Source organism: Papio anubis, chromosome 10 (assembly GCF_008728515.1).
Source record: "Papio anubis isolate 15944 chromosome 10, Panubis1.0, whole genome shotgun sequence".
NCBI classification, from domain to species: domain Eukaryota; kingdom Metazoa; phylum Chordata; class Mammalia; order Primates; family Cercopithecidae; genus Papio; species Papio anubis.
Window position 1 is genome coordinate 70,208,340 of NC_044985.1, and position 20,133 is coordinate 70,228,472.

Sequence of the window (20,133 nt, forward strand, 5' to 3'; positions counted from 1 at the left end):
CTTTCTTAAATTTTATAAATTAATGATTTTCTAAAAGAAGAAAGTATTTGAGAAGACTCAGTCCCTAAATTATACTTAATTTTACCTAGAAGATACCTAATGTGAAAGACTGTAAAAGTTAAAACCAAAAAATATTAAAAACAAAGGCAGCTTTTCTGTCATATAAAAGGAAATTGTATCACAACCTACAAATAAGCAAATGTAAATTAATAACTGTGATTAAATGCAAACATTATACTCCCATCAGAGCTCACTGTGTATGTAAGAAGTAGAAACCTCCTTTGGCAATTAGTAGATTGCAATAATAGTGTGCAGTTTTGTAACAGAACATTTTGTTACTTTTTAAACCTTTGGGTTTCTATTTTTAGTATATTCTATTAAACAATTTGAGATGGTAAAAAGAAAACCATTTAACTGCTTCTGAGGTTATGAAAACTCCTTGGGTATCTGAAATGATCTAACTTTAAAATAATTATTATTACTTTGTTAAGTATTGAGTGCTCATGTAATTCACAATTATTTGCCTTCTCACCAGGCAGATCATCTAGGATGAAATTACAGAAAAATTAAGGAATGGTGTATCAGATATACAAGTAGTTTTGAATTCAAATTTGATTATTTAAGTAGTAAACTTCACATTGCTTAATTTCTTAATTATCCAGGAAAAAATTTCAAGTGAAATACCAAATATGTGGAAAGTAGAAAACACGTGAATACAAAGAGAATCCTAACTCTTGTCACCAAGAGAAGCACGGGGTTGATGTGCTGCTTTAGAGCTGTAAACTTGTTGTGACACCTGGTGGATATTGTTGAAAAGGCACGTAATACAGCAAAAGAAACTACTGACAGAGCAAACAGACAGCCTACAGAATGGGAGAAAATATTTGCAAACTAAGCATCTTACAAATCTATAAGTAACTTATAAATAACTTAAAACAAATTTAGAAGAGAAAAATAACCCCTAAAAGAGTGGGCAAAGGACATGAAAAGACACTTCTCAAAAGAAGACATACATGCAGCCAACAAGCATATGAAGAAAAGCTCAACATCACTGGTCATTAGAGAAATACAAATCAAAACCACAATGAAATATCATCTCACACCAGTCAGATGGCTATTATTCAAAAGTCAAAAAATAACAGATGCTGGCAAAGTTGTGGAGAAAAGGGAACACTTACACACTGTTGGAGGAAGTGTGAATTAATTCAAACATTGTGGAAAACAGCATGGCAATTCCTTAAAAGCTAAAAGGAGAACTACCATTCCACCTAGCAATCCCGTTACTGGGTATATACCAGAGGAATATAAATCATTCTATCATAAAGACACATGCTCATTAATGTTCACTGCAGCACCATTCACAATAGCAAAGATGTGCAATCAACCTAAATGCCCATCAATAACAGATTGGATAAAGAAAATATGATACATATACACCTTGGAATACTATGCAGCCATAAAAAAGAATGAGATAATGTCTTTTGGGAAAAATAGATGGAGCTGGAGGCTATTATCCTTGGCAAACTAACGCAGAAACAGAAAACCAAATGCTGCATGTTCTCACTTATAAGTGGGAGCTAAACAATAAGGACTTATGAACACAAAAAAGGAAACAACAGACACTGGAGTCTACTTGACGGGATAGGGTGGGAGAAAGGGGAGAAGCAGAAAAGATAACTACTGGGTACTGGCTTAATACCTGAGTGATGAAGTAATATGCACAACAAACCCCTGTGACATGTTTACCTATGTAACAAACCTTCACTTGTACCCTAAAACCCAAAATAAAAGTTAAAAAAAAAAAAGAGAAAAGGCATGTGAAAGATAGCCATGTGCAGTTAAACTCAGCAGCCAAGAGCCCCCTTTGGCTATTGAGCACTTGAGGTGCAGCCAGCCAAAAATGAAGATGTGGTGTTCAAAGACCTTGTATTAAAAAAAAAAATACATAATATCTAATAATGTTTTATATTGGTTACATGTTGAGATGATAATATTCTGGCTATATTTATTAAATAAAATATATTAAAACTGATTTCACCTGTTGCTCTCTTTTTTTCCTATTTGGCTACTAAAAATTTTAAAGTTATATATATGGTTCACATTTGTGGTTTATATTTCTATTGGATAGTGCTGTGATAGAATCTAAGGCTTAAATATTATTAAGGTAAAAAATTTCTCAGTGTCTTCGTGAGAATAGGAAAAAAATGTATGTAATATATGATTAACATATGGTAGACAAAATTTTAACATGGCTTCCACTGGTCCACATCCTTTCATACCTCCCCACTGGGGTAGGCGGTTTCTGTGAATAGAATGGAATATCATTCCCTTCAATGAGGGTATATTGTATGGCAAAGGTAAAGGGATTTTTGCAGATGTAATTAAGGTTTCTAATTAGCTGACTTTGAGTTAATCAAAAGGGAGATTATGCTGGATGGGGCCTGGCCTAATCAGATGAATTCTTAAAAGACACTCAAAGCAGCAGCAGACACTCACCTATTGGCCTATAAGAAGCAAACTGCCATGTTGTAGGGAGAGCTACATGGCAAGGAATGTCAAACAGCCTCCAGGATTTGAGGAATCTGTCCTTCAGCTATAAGAAATCAAATTCTGCCAACAACCAGTGAGCTTGGAAGAGGAGGCAGGCCTCAGATGAGGCTGCAGCTCTGTCTGACAGGTTCACTGCAGCCTTGTAAGACCCGGAGCAGGGGCCCAGCTAAGCTGTGCCTGGATTCCTTACCCACAGAAACTGAGAGATAATAAGTGCATGACATTTTAAACTGCTAAGTTTGTGGTAATGTTTTGCAACAGTAGAAAACTTAAGATTTGAACTTTTTGTAACTTTATTTTTTGTGTTAGAATATCATTGGTTTTTCTTTCTTTTTTCATCTAAGACATATTCATCATAAGAAATCAAAATCAGCAATGAAAACCATAACTTTATTATAGTATATAGTTTACTATGGCATGCATTTTATCATAGCATACATAATGGAAACAGAAATAAAAACAAGGAAATCATATCAAATTTAATATAAACTTCTCAATTGAGCTGTGCTATGTAAATTATAATAGCTTCAACCCAGAGCTCTTTTGAATTTAAAGCAGTGATGCATCTTCTTATTTCTTCTTATTTAGTGCTATTCTGGCACTTAAAGTCAAGAGGCTTCTAATAGTGAAGAGACAAATGGGCACCAGTAAAAGAAAACCAGGACAAGTGAAGAGATAAAGCCAATCCCCGTGAGCTCATATACCTACTTTGGGACCTCTAAACAGATCTTCGAATGATCTAAAAATTAATCTAGTATCAGAGACTTCACTCTGCTCCCTTGAATTCCCAAAATTCATACACAGTCTTGACCCAATTTATCAAGTTGAAGATTAGTTCAAAGAGTAGTGATGTACAAAATGTCATGCCCTGTAGCTTTGCCAATGACTCTGGAGATGATGGCTGCAACTCTAGCTCCTTCAGTCAACTTCCTGTTCATCAGATTCACCATAATTTTCCTAGGCTCCTGAGCCTTTGCACTTACAGTTTGCTTTTCCTGGAATACATTTTTCATTGCTTTCACACCTGGAAAAGGCTACTTCTATTATGAACTTTTCTCACTTCCTTCTGTTGTCTCCTTGTATAGCTTTTGCTTTTTCCCTCCAATTAAGTGTTTCTTCTATTCATTGACACTGACTAGGAGAATAAATGTGGCAACATGGCTTGGTATTCTTGTGATTACCTATACTGACTTCATCAGAGTCAGTGAGAGTGCCATAGGTTTGTAGTAACCAAAAAATTCTCAAATGTGCAGGCTTAAATATATGTATCCATACAAAAACAAACAAAATCAAAAACTGCTCCTCTCTTTGCTGCTCCTGCTCCTGCTCCTCCTGCTGCTGCTCATCCTCCTCCTCCTCCTTCTTCTTTTGAGACAGTCTCACTCCTTCACCCAGGCTGGAGTACAGTGGCATGATCTCAACTCACTGCAACCTCTGCCTCCCAAGCTCAAGCGATTCTCCTGCCTCAGTATCCTGAGTAGCTGGGATTACAGGCACATGCCACAACACCCGGCTAATTTTTGTATTTTTGGTAGAGACACGTTTTCGCCGTGTTGGCCAGGCTGGCCTCAAACTCCTCACCCCAGATGACCCACCTGCCTCGGCCTCCCAGAATGCTGGTGGTATCACAGGCATGAGCCACCTCACCCAGCTATGTTTCTTCTCTTGACCAGGGATTGCAAAGATGCACACCTAGGCTTTCCTCATTTGCATGTTGTAATTATAGGGTGTTACACATCTCATTTTTGTTATACCTACCTGTTTCTGCTGATATTAGATCAATTGATCTATTTTCTCATATCCTTGCATTTTGGCTTCTTATTTTTGGAAGAGGCCTTTTTTCCCTTAAATTAGTTTTTACTATATCAACACATTTCCAAAATACTATAAGACCTACTTTTATATTAAATTAATATCTTGTTACCCTAAGGCAGAGTTAGTGGTTCTTGGCACTATAGTTTCAGAACACTTTGCAGAGTTCTGTTACAGAATTTAACATGTTGTATAGTAACTACTTCACGTCTAGATCTACTATTAAATTAAGAATAGGGGCCACACCTTATTCAACATTGCATCCCTAACCTCTAGCAGGCAATAAAATAAAACAAAATAGAATATACTAACAACTTGAATTAAAACCTCAGGGAGCTTCATCAAAACATTTAAAACAAACCTGCATTATTTCCAGTAGTAAACTTCCTTCCCTCTGCAATAAGCTGATTATTTCGTTGACTGAACTAGATCTACAATGGGGTGGTGTGACAAATGGGGAATTGGGGAAGGGAAGGGAGGCCTGGGTGTGACGTTACAATGTTTCCTGTAGTCTTCCCCCTGCCCTCCACACCCCTATGCCTAATCAACTAACCACTGTCATTGTCTAAGGTTTCAGGGTCAGAACCTCTTAAACAAGGTATTTAAGAAGTTAAGAAGTTGCCAAAAACATGACTTTCTTGGAGGTGAATTTGATGTTTTAGATTATATTTGATGTTTTAGATTATAGAAATTGAAAGTGAGAGTAGGTAAAAAGAAGAATATAGTTCTTAAGGGAAAGAAAAAACTAAGACTATGCTCCTATTTTCCACAGTGAAGGTCATAAGTGTCCTTGAGGTATTTTGGTTAGCTTCACTTCTCATTAACTGGTGATATTTATTTTGATAATTACAGTGTAGAAAGGTTTTTTTAAAGGGAACATTTTCTGACTCCTATATTTATCTGAGTTATTATCTTTCTATGAGCTTAGCTATTGTTTGAGCCCATCTCAGCCAAGTTTATTGGCAATTCCAGTCTATTTGCCAACAACTTAAGAAGCACTCATTTTAAACTAAAGTACACCCCAATCCTTAGATGAAATCCTGCCTCAGGTTCATAACGCCAAATCAATAGAATCATTCAAATCCAAGGTTAACTCTTATCTTGGAACCAAGCTCATTCCTATTGATTAAACTTTTATTTTTGTCTTATTATGAAGAACAAAAGGACCTTGGCAGTGGCCGCAGAAAGAAAGGTGCAATAAACAATCCATTTATGTCCCTTTGTAACATCAATTAATTCATACAATTTTGCTTTCAATTTTATTCCAAATATAATAGCATGTCTCTTTGTCTATAAGAATTATTTTTTCCCGATTGACGGAAAGTTTTTCAAATACCAACTATTCAGTGTTTTTAAAAAAATGCTGGGGGAATAAGAGGAATGAGAATAAAACAGACAGGTAGCACATGAAACAGTTATAGCAGATTTCTATAAAATTAGAGAAAAAAAAGTTTGTGAATGTTTAAGAATTAATCTGTTTTTCTGTATGGAGAGTCCTTAAATGGCTAAAAGCAGATCAATCATTCAATCTGGCAATCCCACTATTGGGTATCTATCCAAAGGAAAAGTCATTATATGAAAAACACACTTGCACACATATGTTTATAGCAGCACAATTCACAATTGCAAAGATGTGGAACCAACCTAAATGCCTATCCACTAATGAGTGGATAAAGAAAATGTGGTATATATGCACGATGGAATACTACTCAGCCATTAAAAGGAACGAAATAATGTCTTTTGCAACAACTTAGATGGAGCTGTAGGCCATTATTCTAAGTGAAGTAACACAGGACTGGAAACAACAACCATATGCCCTCACTTATAAGTGGGATCTAAGCTATGAGTAAATAAAGGCATACAGAGTGACACAATGGACTTCAGAGACTCAAAAGTATGAGGGTGGGAAGGGGGCTAGGGATAAAAAGCCACACTTTAGGTATAATGTGCACTACTCTGGTGATGGGTACACTAAAATCTCAGAATTCACCACCATATAGTTCACCCATGTAACAAAAAGCCATTTTGTACCCTAAAAGCTATTGGAAAAAAAAAAAAAAAAAAGCTGTATACCTTAAGTAAATACAATTTTGTTTTTTAAAAAATCTGTTTTTAAAAGAATTTTAGTTTACAAAACTTGGCACTAGCAAATGTTTGATGTTTTTATTCTTCCTATTTTTTCCTTGTGGACATTTTGATATCCTTTTTATTTTGTCTATGGTGACAAAAGCAAATATACAGGTAACCATAATAATAAAAGATTTATAAGAGCAAAACCAAAGTTTTTCAGAGAAGAAGAGATTCTGACTCAAGACTGCATTATCAACTCTTGCCTGAATTTCCAGCCTTCTGGTCTGCCCTACACATTTTCAGACTCATCAGCCCCCAAAAACACATGAAGCAATCCAAAACTAAAGAAACTAATTAATTAATTTTATTTCCCTGGAGAACCCTCATGGATAAAATAGGTATGAATGGTATTTTCAACTATAAACAGGTATGCAAGAAATATCAAATTTCTTTTATTTTATTTAAATCAAATTAATTCCAACTCCAAGTGCCCATCACACAGGCCAGCAGGAAATTCAACCTAGGTCCTAAGAGGTCACAAGCATCCTTTCATCTTGCATTATCATGTTCTCCTTTGATATCTCATTTTCCAAGGTCACTTAGTCCCTGCTATAATTTCAATAGTTGTACCCTCCAAAATTCATGTTGAAATTGAATCCGCAAAGTGGCAGTGTTGACAGGTGAGTCCTTTAAGAGGTGAATGTGTCATGAGGGCTCTGCCTTCATAAATACATTAATATATTCATGAATCAATGGGTTAAAAGGTAAATGGATTAATAGGTTATCATGGGATTGGAACTTGTGGCCTTATAAGAAAAGGAAAAAAGACCTGAGCTACCATGTTAGCACATTCAACACCCTCACCCTGTGTCACTTTGAGACTCTGCAGAGAGCCCCCACCAGTAAGAAAGCCCTCACTAGATGCAGCCCCTCAACCTTGGACTTTTCAGCCTCCACAACCATAAGAAATAAATTCCTTTTCTTTACAAATTATCCAGTTTCAAGTATTTTGTTTAAGCAACATAAAACAGACTAATACAGTCAGTCCCTAAAGGAAGACAGCTCCGCTTATCCCATGTCAAACTTCAGTGCAGGAATATTTGTCAAAGCAGGGAGTCCCGTTGCCCTGGGCCCAGGAGAAACACAAAGTTAAACCACTCAACTGTCTTGCCAGTTCCTGCGGGTACTGTCAGAGAATATAGCGTGGATCACCACTATTCTTGGTAGTCATAAAGCTCTAGTCTCAGTTTTGGGGAATTTATCTTCCCTCACTCATTTCCATCAAAGGAATTCAGCTTTCTCCTCTATCCTGAATATTTTTCAGAAGCTCTCTCCATTAAACAAAATCCAAGAAGGCAAGCTATTAGCAAGCAACATCTCCTTTCTATCAAGTAATAAAAATTTGTCTTGAGAAAGAAGACAGACAAAATTTTCTACCAGTAATGAAGGGGAGTATAAACATCAGAGGAACAAAATTCAATGTATCAAAAAATGATCATATTCAGTGGTATGTTAACCAACGAGTTCTGTGGGAAAGAGGAGGGAAAAATAACTCTAATTTGTAGGATTTGCCTGTTTCCATGTTGTAAATGTTCCCATTGCAGTTGATTTCAAGCTAACCATTTGACATCACTAAGCACAGAGTTGGAAAGAGATGTGCAGTAGCACATAATTATGTAATATTTCTACTACACAGATACAATAGACATAACCTCAAGAGCATGGATAATGCTGATATGCATTACCTTTGTTAACAATACAAATTATTTTCTTGTACATTTGAATAATTTAGTTTTTAAATAATGGCTTTTTCATGGCTGGGGCACACAATTTCTGAAAATTTATCAATCCACTTTTATGAACCAATACTAGCTACAAAAAATGTCAAAAGTCAAATGGTAAGCTACAGTACAACACTGATCTTAACCACACAATGAAAGACCACAAGCATGACTTAGACAAGAACACTTGCTATGCTCTGAATGTCTGTATTCCTTCAAAATACAGACATTTAAACCCCAAGCTGATGGTATTTAGAGGTTGGGCCTTTTGGGCAGTAATTAAGTCATGAGGTCTCTGCCATCATGAATGGGATTAATGCCCTTATAAAAGAGACTTCACAGAGTTGTCTGGCCCTTCCATCTCTTTTGCAATGTAAGGACACAGCATTGTGTCTTCTGCCATGTGAGGACACAACAACAAGGCACCATCTTGGAAGCAAAGAGCAAATTCTTACCAGAGGCTGGTGCCTTGACCTTGGACTTCCCAGCCTCCAGAACTGTGAGAAATAAATTTCTGTTATAGTCTATTATTTATAAATTACCTGTCTATGGTGTTTTGTTACAGCAGCAGCAATAGACTAAGACTACCTATGTAATGAAAATTGGCTCTGCCTCTGCAAACAAGGGAAGTAGACCTAAAGTTTTTTTTTTTCACCTCTTCAGGACAGACAGACAAACCTGGCCTGCTCAAATGAGAACAGTCACCCAGGCTATGAGATCAACTCGTTGCTTACCATTTATAACAGCTGCACTTAAACTTGTTCTCATGACCATTTTTTCTGAACTCTTAAAAATATTGGGAAACCAAAGAGCTTCTGTTTATGAGAGTTAATCTCTCAATCCTTGCCATATTAGAAATTAATTCTGAAAAGTTTCATTAATATCCATTTTAAAATAACAATAGTAAACCTATTAAATAGGTTGACATGTTTAGTACACTTCTATTTACATAATAGCATATCTTATGAAAAATAACTATATTTTCCAGAAAAGTAAAGTAATAAGAAAGGTAGCATTGTTTCACAATTTTTCTAATCTCTTTAATGTCTCTCTTAATAGAAAACAGCTGGAAAATGGATTAAGATAGTCTAATAGTCCATGAGGATCTGAATATTGTCCACAACTACTCAAGTGAAATTAGAAGTGGATCTTCCCCTATTCAAGCCTTCAGATAAGATCACAGCCCTGGCAACCCCTTGATTGCAGCCAGAAGTCACAGTAAGCCAAGACCAGATTTCTTTTTTCTTTTTTTTTTCTTTTGAGATGCAGTCTTTCTCTGTCACCCAAGCTGGAGTGCAGTGGCGCAATCTCAGCTCACTGCAAGCTCCACCTCCCGGATTCACACCATTCTCCTGCCTCAGACTCACGAGTAGCTGGGACTACAGGTATGCGCCACCACGCCCGGCTAATATGTGTGTGTGTGTGTGTGTGTGTGTTTAGTAGAGACGGGGTTTCACCATGTTAGCCAGGATTGTCTCGATCTCCTGACCTCGTGATCCGCCTGCCTCCGCCTCCCAAAGTGCTGGGATTACAGGCATGAGCCACCGCACCCAGCCAGACCAGATTTCTAACAGACAAAAAGTATGAGATGATAGATGTTTGTTGTTTTAAACCAATGAGTTTCCGGGAATTCATTACATTGTCATTGAGAACTAATACAAAAGGAATGGTTGCTCAACACTCATTTATTTATTCAATGAATGTATGGATTGAATGTGTGTGTACCAGTTACTATAAGAGGAGAGGAGAAGCAGATGTGACTCTGACATGGGCCCTCGACCCTTGAGGAACCAGTCTGATGAGGGAGATAAATAGGAAAATAGATGGCATACAATACCTATAATGCAAATATAGGAACAAATTATGTGAGACTATAAAAAGGAAAATAACTAACTCTATTTGAGAAGGCTTCACTACCATTTGGAATAGCTCATAAAGGTTGAGCACATTTAAGACTCTGGCAAGTGGCACTGATTCAATAGGAGCTGCTACTTCAGGAATCAAACCAAGGAGTCTACATGTAATCATTTCTGAACCACCTACATGCAGTTATTAGATAAAGCCATGAGAGGAAATAAGATTTCTTCAGGAAAAAAAAAAAACATATGGATAAAACCCAAAACTTAAGACTCAGGCAGGTAAAATATGAGAAGACAATACTTGATTGATTTGATAATAAATATGATGTCATGCAGTGTTTGCCAGAGACGACTTTGAGGGGGAAAAAAAAAAAAGGCAATTGAAAAATCTTGCTGAAGGAGATCATTTTAAGAATTGTTTAAATTATGTATAGAAAATGTCTGGCCATACAAATAAGAAAGAAAATTACTCCCCACTCCCTTTGGTAAAAACGATGAATCACAGTTCCTACATAGTAAAAATGATGTTTTTAATATTAAGAAATTTAACATCTGAAATAAGCAAAATTGACTGTTATGTCTTATTAATATCTCAAGTTAATATCGTATGCAAAAACTGGAGTTTTTTTAATAAATTAACTTTATGGACAGAAAAATACATACTTTTCTAAGTTAATTTAAAACTACAAAACAAAAATTTTTGCAGTTATAAGTTAATCACTTTTTTAAAAAAACAATTTCCCTAAGGTATATCGAGCAGAGTATCAAGAAGAAAGTTGATAAATACTGGTCAAACTGAAAACCAAACACTAGTAAAGTCTGTGCTACCTAATGATTTAAAAACCTGGACTTTGAAGTAGGAAGAGGGTCCTGGCTCTTCTACTTAAAAAGTGACTCTAGACAATTAATGTAAGCCTCAGTTTTCTAACAAAAACAGAGATTATCATAACTACACCATCAAAACCAGGTTTTCGGAACTCATATTAGGTAAGACGTGTGAATACACCTTGAAACATTTAACTCATTATATGATTCTTGTAGTTATCCAGGAAAAGATATCACAAATAGCCATTAAAACTATTTTTCATATTACAGCAATTTAAAAACTTCCTTCTATTTAACCGACAAAAAGTGTATCTTGATTTTTAGCCTTGACATATGGCAGTAAAACACGAATTACAAATTGGATTTGCACATAAATGTCAGAAAAACTTCCCTGATTTTTCATTGGAAATGTATTCCATTTGGAGGATCTGTTACATTTCCATAGGAAGTTAATAACTTGATCAAAGCCATGAAATAAGGTTTGCTGCATTTATTTAGTCTCCTTTTACACAATGGCTTTTCCAAATCTGTGTGTGCTACTTTTGCCCCACAATGTGAAAAGGAGACCATTAACTGCAGGATACCATTTGCTATGTAGATTTTCGGGTCTTGTTTGCACTTGATATTTGAATTAATATATCCCAATTCTCCCTCCAATTTACTTGTATGTTTATTGTAGCTGGTTAAAAGAAAAAAAAAAAACTGCAGGTAAGTCAGGTAATAAACTGTGAGTCAGCAGGCCATTTATCTTCTGTAATAAATAGGAGTCAGAAAGTCGCACAGAAAATCGGGCTATATTATTCAATAAGGCATTCGGTCATGAATCAACGTGTTACTTCCTCCACACCATTCTGCAGGCCTCAATGAAGTAACAAAAATGTTTTTCCTCTAATAAAAGTAGTATATTCCTTTTTTAAAAAGTCCTTTTCTCACAAGAACACATAGAAAAGGATATATTTAAATACATCAAAAACACCAATTAGGATGATTTTCTCTAGCAGTACTCAATAGGAGATGAAAGGAAAGGAGAGAAAAGGTACTGTGGAAAGATAGATCAAAAGGAGGGAAAGATGATTTTACATGGGCTCAGAATGCATCCCAGTAAGTTCATAAGTTACTACAATCCCTGCCCCCTTACTTTTAGTCAATGACCACTTCAAAAAATAAAAACAGTCAACTGTTGACAGAAACTCACCTCTGCTTATATCTACCTACAAATATCTATATTTTTGTCAATTCATACTCTATTTCCTCTTATCTCACAGAGACTGGTACTTTCTCCACTTTCCAAAGGAGAACACCTCTCTCTATGTTCTCTATCTTTTCTTTCACCTCCCTGATTGTGCTTTGTCAATAATTCAGTTACAATTTCTGCATCTAGGATGCCTTCAGCCTCTCAATCTATAAACACATTCAAGCTTCCCCACCATCTTAAATGTATCTTTTCCTACTTTTTGTCATTCCCACAATCTACTTTGTTTAACTGCCAATATCCTTAAGTCATTTATATTTACTGTTCCCACATTCTATTTGATTTTTCTAGCCATTATAATACGGCTTCCATCACCACCAACTCCAATCAAGTTGATCTCATTTAAGCCACCAGTGTCCTTCTAACCACACCCAAAGGGCTTCTTCAGTTGTATCAAGATCATTTTCCTGCAGCATTCGACACCATTTCTCTTCTGAAAACTCTTTCTTCTTCGTTTTCTCAACACAACTCTCTTTCCTTATCTCCCTTCTACTCCTTGTCTTTTCTTCTTCAGTGTCTTCATGTTAATTATTTATTACTGTGTAACAAATTATCCTAAGACTTAGTGGCTTGACACAAAAAGAATCAAATACCTAGGCATACAGCTAACCAGAGAGGTAAAGGGTCTGTACAATAAAAATTATAAAACACTGCTCAAAGAAATCAGATGTGATACAAATATATGAGAAAACATTCCACGCTCATGGATAGGAAGAATCACTATCATCAAAATGCCCATACTGCACAAGCCAATATATAGATGCAATGCTATTCCTATTAAACTACCAATGACATTCGTCATGGAACTAGAAAAAAACTATTTTAAAATTCATATGAAATCAAAAAAGGGCCAAAATAGCCAAGGCAATCCTAAGCAAAAAGAACAAAGCTGGAAGCATCATGTTATCCAATTTCAAACTATACTACAAGGCTACAGTAACCAAAACAGCATGGTACTTGTACAAAAACAGACACACAGACCAATGGAATAGAATGGAGAGCCCAGAAATAAGCGTGCATGCCTACAACCATCTGATCTTCAACAAAGCTGACAAAAACAAGCAATGGGGAAAGGATTTCCTATTCAATAAATGGTGCTGGGATAGCTGGCTAGCTATATGCAGAAGATTAAAACTGGACCACCTCCTTACACCATATATAAAAATTAACTCATGATGGATTAAAGACTTAAATGTAAAACCCAAAACTATAAAAACCCAAGGAGACAACAGCATTAGTCTGTTCTCATGCTGCTAATAAAGACAGTTTATAAAGGAAGTTTATAAAGGAAAGAGGTTTAATTGACCCACAGTTCCACATGGCTGGGGAGGACTCACAATCATGGTAGAAGATGAATGAAGAGCAAAGTCACATTTTATATGGCAGCAGGCAAGACAGCTTGTGCAGGGGAACAGCCAAACCATATCAACGACCTAGGCAATACTGCTTTGGACATAGGACCTGCAAAGATATCATGACAAAGACATCAAAAGCAATTGCAACAAAAGCAAAAATTGACAAATGGGATCCAATTAAATTTAAGAGCTTCTTCACAGCAAAATAAACTATACACAGAGTAAACAGAGAACCTACAGAATGGGTGAAAATATTTATAAACTATGCATTTGACATAAGTCTAATATTCAGCATCTATAAGGAACTTAAACAAATTTACAAGCAAAAACAACCACATTAAAAAATGGACAAAGGACATGAGCAGACACTTTTGAAAATAAGACATACATGTGGCAAACAAGCATATGAACAAAGCTCAACATCACTGATCATTAGGGAAGTGCAAATCAAACCCACAATGAGGTACCATCTCACACCAGTCAGAAGGGCTTTTATTAAGAAGTCAGAAAAAAATGCTGGTGAGGTTGCAGAGAAAAGGAAATGTGTATACACTGTTGGTGGGAGTGTAAATTAGTTCCATTGTGGAAAGCAGTGTGATGATTCCTCAAAGAGCTAAAAGCAGAACTATCATTCAACCCAGCAATCCCATTACTGGGTATATACCCAAAGGAATATAAATTGTTCCACCACAAAGACACACGCACGTGAATGTTCACTGAAGCACTGTTCACAATAGCAAAGACGAGGAATCAACCTAAAAGCCCATCAGCAGCAGACAGTATAAAGAACTTGTGGTACATACACACCATAGAATACCATGCAGACATAAAAAAGAACAAGATCATGTCCTTTACAGGAACATGGATGGAGCTGGAGGCCATTATGTTTAGCAAACTAATTTAGGAACAGTAAACCAGATACCACATGTTTTCACTTGTAAGTGGGAGCTAAATAATGAGAACCAATAGAAATAGAGGGGAACAACAGACACTGGGCCTACTTGAGATTGGAGGGTAGCAGGAGGGAGATAATCCGGAAAAGTAACTATCAGATACTATGCTTAGTACCTGGATGACAAAAAATCTATACATCAAACCCTCATGACACGAGTTTACCTGTATAACAAACCTGCCCATGTACCCCTAAACCTAAATAAAAGTTAAAATAATTTAACAGGGCTAGGTGCCATGGCTCATGCCTGCAATCTCAGCACTTTGGGAAGCCGAGGTGGGTGGATTACCTGAGGTCAAAAGTTCAAGAACAGCTTGGCCAACATGGCGAAACCCCGTCTCTACTAAAAATATAAAAATTAGCTGGGCTTGGTGGCTCAAGCCTTTAATCCCAGCTACTCGGGAGGCTGAGGCAAGAGAACCACTTGAACACGGGAGGTAGAGGTTGCAGTGAATGGAGATTGCACCACTGCACTCCAGCCTGGGCAACAAGCACAAAACTCCATCTCAAAAAATAATAGTAGTAACAATTAAATAGACAATAACTTAGTAGCTTGAAACAGCAAACATTAATTATCTCAAAGTTTCTGTTGGTCAGGAATTTAGAAATGTCTTGGGGGAAAGGGAAAACACGCTTCTGGCTTAGAGTCTGTCATGAGGTTACAGTCAGATAACGTCTGGGGCCATAATAATCTAAAGCCTTCAGTGGGGCTAGAGGATTCATTTCCACAATGGTTCACCCATGTGGCTGTTGGTAAAGGTCTTAGTCTGTCACTAGCGTTTTACAGATGTCTCAGTTCCTCACTGGCTATTAGCAAGAAGCCCTGGCTCCTCACCACATGGATCTCTTCACAGGCTGCTTGAGTATTTTCACAACATGACAAATAGATTTCACCAGATTGAACAATGAGGGAGAGGGAGACAGAGAGAGCGAGAGAGAGACACAGAAAGCAAGCAAGCGAGTGAGAGACAGAGAAAGCTACAGTACTTTTTATGCCATAGAAATTATACACTGTTACTTCTGCTTTAACTGTATTTATTGGGAGTAAGCCATTAAATCCAGCCCAACACTAAAAAGGAGAAGAATTAAGCTCCACCTCTTAAGAGTATCAATTAATTTATGAACGTATTTTATACTACCACAAACTTCTACATTTTATTTCCTGAATGTTGCTGTTACTTAAGGGTCTTACCTCTGTCCTCTTATCATCTTATTCACCTTTCCTGGGTGTTCTCAACTATTCCCATTGTTTCAATTGTCATCTACATTATAGATGAATCTAAAATCAGTTTCTAGCCTCGATCCCTTTCCCAAACCCGTATTTGTATTTTCAACTGCTTATCCTACATCTTCACCTAGAAAGCCAGTACAACCTGTCCAAAACTAAACTTCTGTTTTTCTTCCCCTTTGCTCCAATTTGGCTCTTTATATCTTCAACCCAATTACCCATGTTAGAAAACATGAATCATCTTCAATTCCTACTTCTCCTTCTTACCTCTCATATCCCTTGATATGGATTTATCCCTACTGTTTATGCCTTCTAAATAACTCTCAATTTATTTTCTTCTCATCATCATTAGCATCTTCGTATAGGCTGTCATCATTCCTCTCCAACTCTACTGCAGTAGCCTAATAATTGATTTTCCTGTCTCGTCTCTCCCCATTCTAATTTACTTTTTGTCAGATTTCTCTTGGCTAAAATATAGATCCGAGATCATATATCTCTATAAAAACCTTGAATAGCCCACCAATAACCAGTTTAAAGAGTCCAAGCTCTTTAAAATGATATATAAGGCCCTTTAAAATCTGATCCTAATATGTTTTAGCTTCATCTCGTCAAATGTCTCAACAAATTTTCACCAAATCATTGTCATTCCCTGAAAATGCCATGTACTTTCACACATTCACATATTTGCACATGCTATTTCCTCTGCCTGCAATACCCACTACTCTCTGCTCTGCTAGGGAAACTCCTATTTCCAGAGTTCAAACAGCACCTCTTTCACGAAGCTCTCTCTGACTTCCCTAGGTGGGAAGTCATTTCATCCACTATGGTTCCACATTATCTTGCATATACTGATGGCATATCGTTGTTAACCTATACTTCGTGAATGATTTTAGGACTGATTCAGTTTCAAACATTTTGTCCTTTTGTCTTTGTATGAACATGAATAAATGTTTCAGACTGTTTTCCATTATTTAATTCAGAAAATATAATTGCTAGTGACAACTGCTGGCCCCCTCCAGGACTTACAGAATAATCTGTTGCCAGAGAAGACCTGTCTCACAGAATTTTTGAAATCTATTCTGATTTTGTGTTGTTACTCTGCATCACTGAAGAAGACAAAGTGCTATTTCAAGTCCACAGCACACGTAAATATATTAGGAACGTTTTCCTTTCCACATTGCGCACTTCGTATTCCCCACTATTACAAACCCACATTCCATGATAAGCAGCTGAGGTATCAACAGGTGAACTCAAAGAAAAGGTGCCTACAAATGTATGCATACACCTAGTTAAAGACATTTATCCTTATAAGTGCCATCTATTAATTTTGTTCCTTTATTGTATAATCTTAGACTTAGGGACAAATAGCACATCACTATTATTATTGGAAAAATCCCCAGAAGTATCAGAGTGATCATAACCTCTTGGCACAGAAGCTTTTGTTAAATTCATATTCAAAATATAAGATAAATACCAAAACTATATATACTCTTATAGCACAAATGGGGCAAGAACTCTCAGTCAGCTCTAGTTCTCAGCCATCTTCTTTATTTTTTCTTTTCCGAGACCAAGTCTCTCTCCTTGCGCAGGCTGGAGTGCAGTGTTGCAATCTCCGCTCACTGCAACCTCCCGCTCCTAGCTAGCTCAAGCTATTCTCGTGCCTCAGTCTTCCAAGTAGCTGGGATTACAGGCATGTGCCGCCAGGCCTGGCTAATTTTTGTGGTTTTAGTAGAGACGGGGTATCGCCATGTTGCCCAAACTAGTCTCGAACTCCTGGCCTCAAGTGATTCACATTCGGCCCCGCAAAGTGCTGAGATTACAGGTGCGAGCCATTGCGCCCAGCAGCCATCACTCATTTTTAAAAGCACATTTATTGAGCTCTAAGAGACAGGTTGCATTAGGCACCTGATGAGGGCCAAGGTTCCTGCTCCCATGAAGCTTATATTCTGGGACAAGAGACACCCAAGTAAGAAATGAAGACATAAAAACACAAAGTAATTACAAATTAAGATAAATCTACAATTAAAGGAGTGAAATATGTGATGGCATAGGGTCAGAGGGTAGAATGACTAGGGTCAGAGGGTAGAAGTTGTTTAGATGTAGTGGTCAGGGATAACTGTTTAGAAGAATTGCCACTTGAGCTGGTATCTGTAGGATGAAAATGAGCCAGCCACGTGGAGACCTGTAGGAAGAATATACCCAAAAAAGGAACAACAGCAACAATACCTTAAATACAATGTCATAATTACAAAAAAGACCCTTCAAAAATGCCAGTTATCAGCAGATGACAGTATCCACATATGTAAGAAAAGTGTAAGAAAAGAAATATAGGTCAATAGAATTTGAAATATACACTTGTTTCAGATAGCCATGTCTTAAATTCGATGTCCAGTATGATTCATCCTAATTTGGAATAAGTAAGTAGCCGTATTTTTTAAGCCAACTCAAAGCAAAATTACCAGGCCCTGTTGATACTCTACTACCCGAAAGTTTCTTCTCCCTAGGGTCCCTGCCACAGTTGCCTCTTTTCACTTTCCTCCCTAAACTTATTTTTCTGTATTTACCTTTTAAACATTGTTCCTCACATTTTTATTCTTTTTTGACTCTCTACAATCTTTCTCAAAGTAATCCATTCCCATTGGCCCCCATGTTCTAAACTCTTCTGAGTTTACAAGTCAAATATATACCGTTGGATTTTGCCACATAAATGACCCACTAGGACCATAAATTCAGCAGAGCCAAAACTAGATATGTTATTTCTTGCCCTGGCCACACATTCCAATCATGGCCTACGTAACCTCCCTAGCACCCACATTGATCACTTGCCCATGCTTGCCACCTGGATCCTCTTCTACTTTCTGACTTCTTCCCCTCAGCTCCCACATTCAGTCACCCAATCTCTTGATTTTATATTCTCCATATTTACTGGAGTAAGCTCATTTAGAAATTAATGTATCAATGCTGAATTCTTTGCTTCTTTACACTATGACCTGAATTATATAGTAGTATCCACTAATTATGTGTTTACATGTCCCAAGTACTCTAATAAGGGACTTACATGCATTGTATCATTTCATCCTTCCAATAGCCCTATTAGCTAGGAACAGTATTATTCCTCATATATAAGAAGAGTAAAGCTTACAGGTGTCCAACAATTTGCCTAAAGTCACTTATATAAGTGGAAGGGAAGAAATTTAACCCACATATTTTGACTCTAAAACATGACCTTTTATACAGTGTGCTATAAAAAAGAAATAGAAAATTAGCTTTCATAAGAAAAAATAAGAAACTAATTTGATAGTTCTTTTAGGAACAACTTTCCCACTTCAAAGGTTTTAAGATTCAAGGATAAATGACACTAAATCCAGCTATAAGGTAAGATGGTATTCAATCCATTAAAACAGTAGTTCTGAAATGTTTTCAGGTAGCAAATACCTGGAACTTGCAGTGTTATATGGGAAAATTTAAAATATATTAATAAACTTAATTTCACCAAAAAGACTGTAACATAAGACCATATTTTACATAAATGTCCCCACATTATTTTGAATATACAGGTTTTTCAGTTACATGAAATATATGATCCATTACTGTTTCTTTTTTTTTAAGTTGCTAGCTGAAAAACGCTAGCAATCTACTAATTTTTTAAGAATGACTATGAGGGAAAAAAGCTTAAAATTGAAAAAAATGCATATTTTTCTGTTAACTAGAAATACATCATCATTCAATTTAGTCGATCATCTTAGTCCAACCTACTGAACTCTTTCATATGAGCATAATTTGAGAACCACTGAAATAAACATTTATTAAGCACCTATATTTAAGAAAATATGCAATGTGTTATGGGAAAACAGAATAAAATATCATGTCTCAGTTTACAAAGTTACCGAGAAGAAAAAAAATTCCTTACAGGGTTTTGATTTTGTCTTCTAAGACTATATAAATGTATGAAAAATGTTTATGCTTATTACAGGAAAATTAACTATTGTAGCTATAGAATAATCATCAATGCAAATTAAAACCTATATATATGTCTATGGGAGGTCTTCAAAGAAGTTACAAAATAGGGGGACACTATCAAATTCATATATTAGAAAATTTACTTTTGGAGTAATGTGTTGTGAAGAAATTATAATTGCTAGTGACAACTGCTGGCCCCCTCCAGGACTTCCAGAATAATCTGTTGCTGGAAAGACCTGTCTCACAGAATTTTCTATGTATTACCACACATACTGGTATGTAATACTGGTAATACCATACATTGAAGAAATTAGATCAAGAGAAACAAGAGGCACTTGCAATAGTCCAAGTAAAAATGGGGCCCTGAAATAGGATAGTGAAGTAGGAAGGAAATAATTTGAAAGAGGATCCTTAAGACGTAGAATCACTATGACTTGACTTGACTGGATTTGGAGGTTGAAAAAAGAATCAAAGATGACTCACCAAAGT

General features: G+C 36.5%; 2 long non-coding RNA genes across 4 annotated transcripts in view; one reads left to right on the plus strand and one right to left on the minus strand.

The window, feature by feature from the left end:
- The window catches only part of LOC110740913, a 65,112-nt gene that overhangs the window by 41,617 nt on the left and 3,362 nt on the right, over positions 1 to 20,133 (minus strand). The window lies entirely within an intron of this gene.
- The window catches only part of LOC108581359, a 38,531-nt gene that overhangs the window by 15,220 nt on the left and 3,178 nt on the right, over positions 1 to 20,133 (plus strand). The window contains exons 2-3 of one of the 2 annotated variants that reach the window (XR_004176593.1): positions 7,757 to 7,939; positions 9,273 to 9,431. This is a non-coding gene — a long non-coding RNA (uncharacterized LOC108581359). The remainder of the gene's footprint in view (positions 1 to 7,756; positions 7,940 to 9,272; positions 9,432 to 20,133) is intronic. The other variant, XR_004176594.1, reaches the window with a different exon arrangement.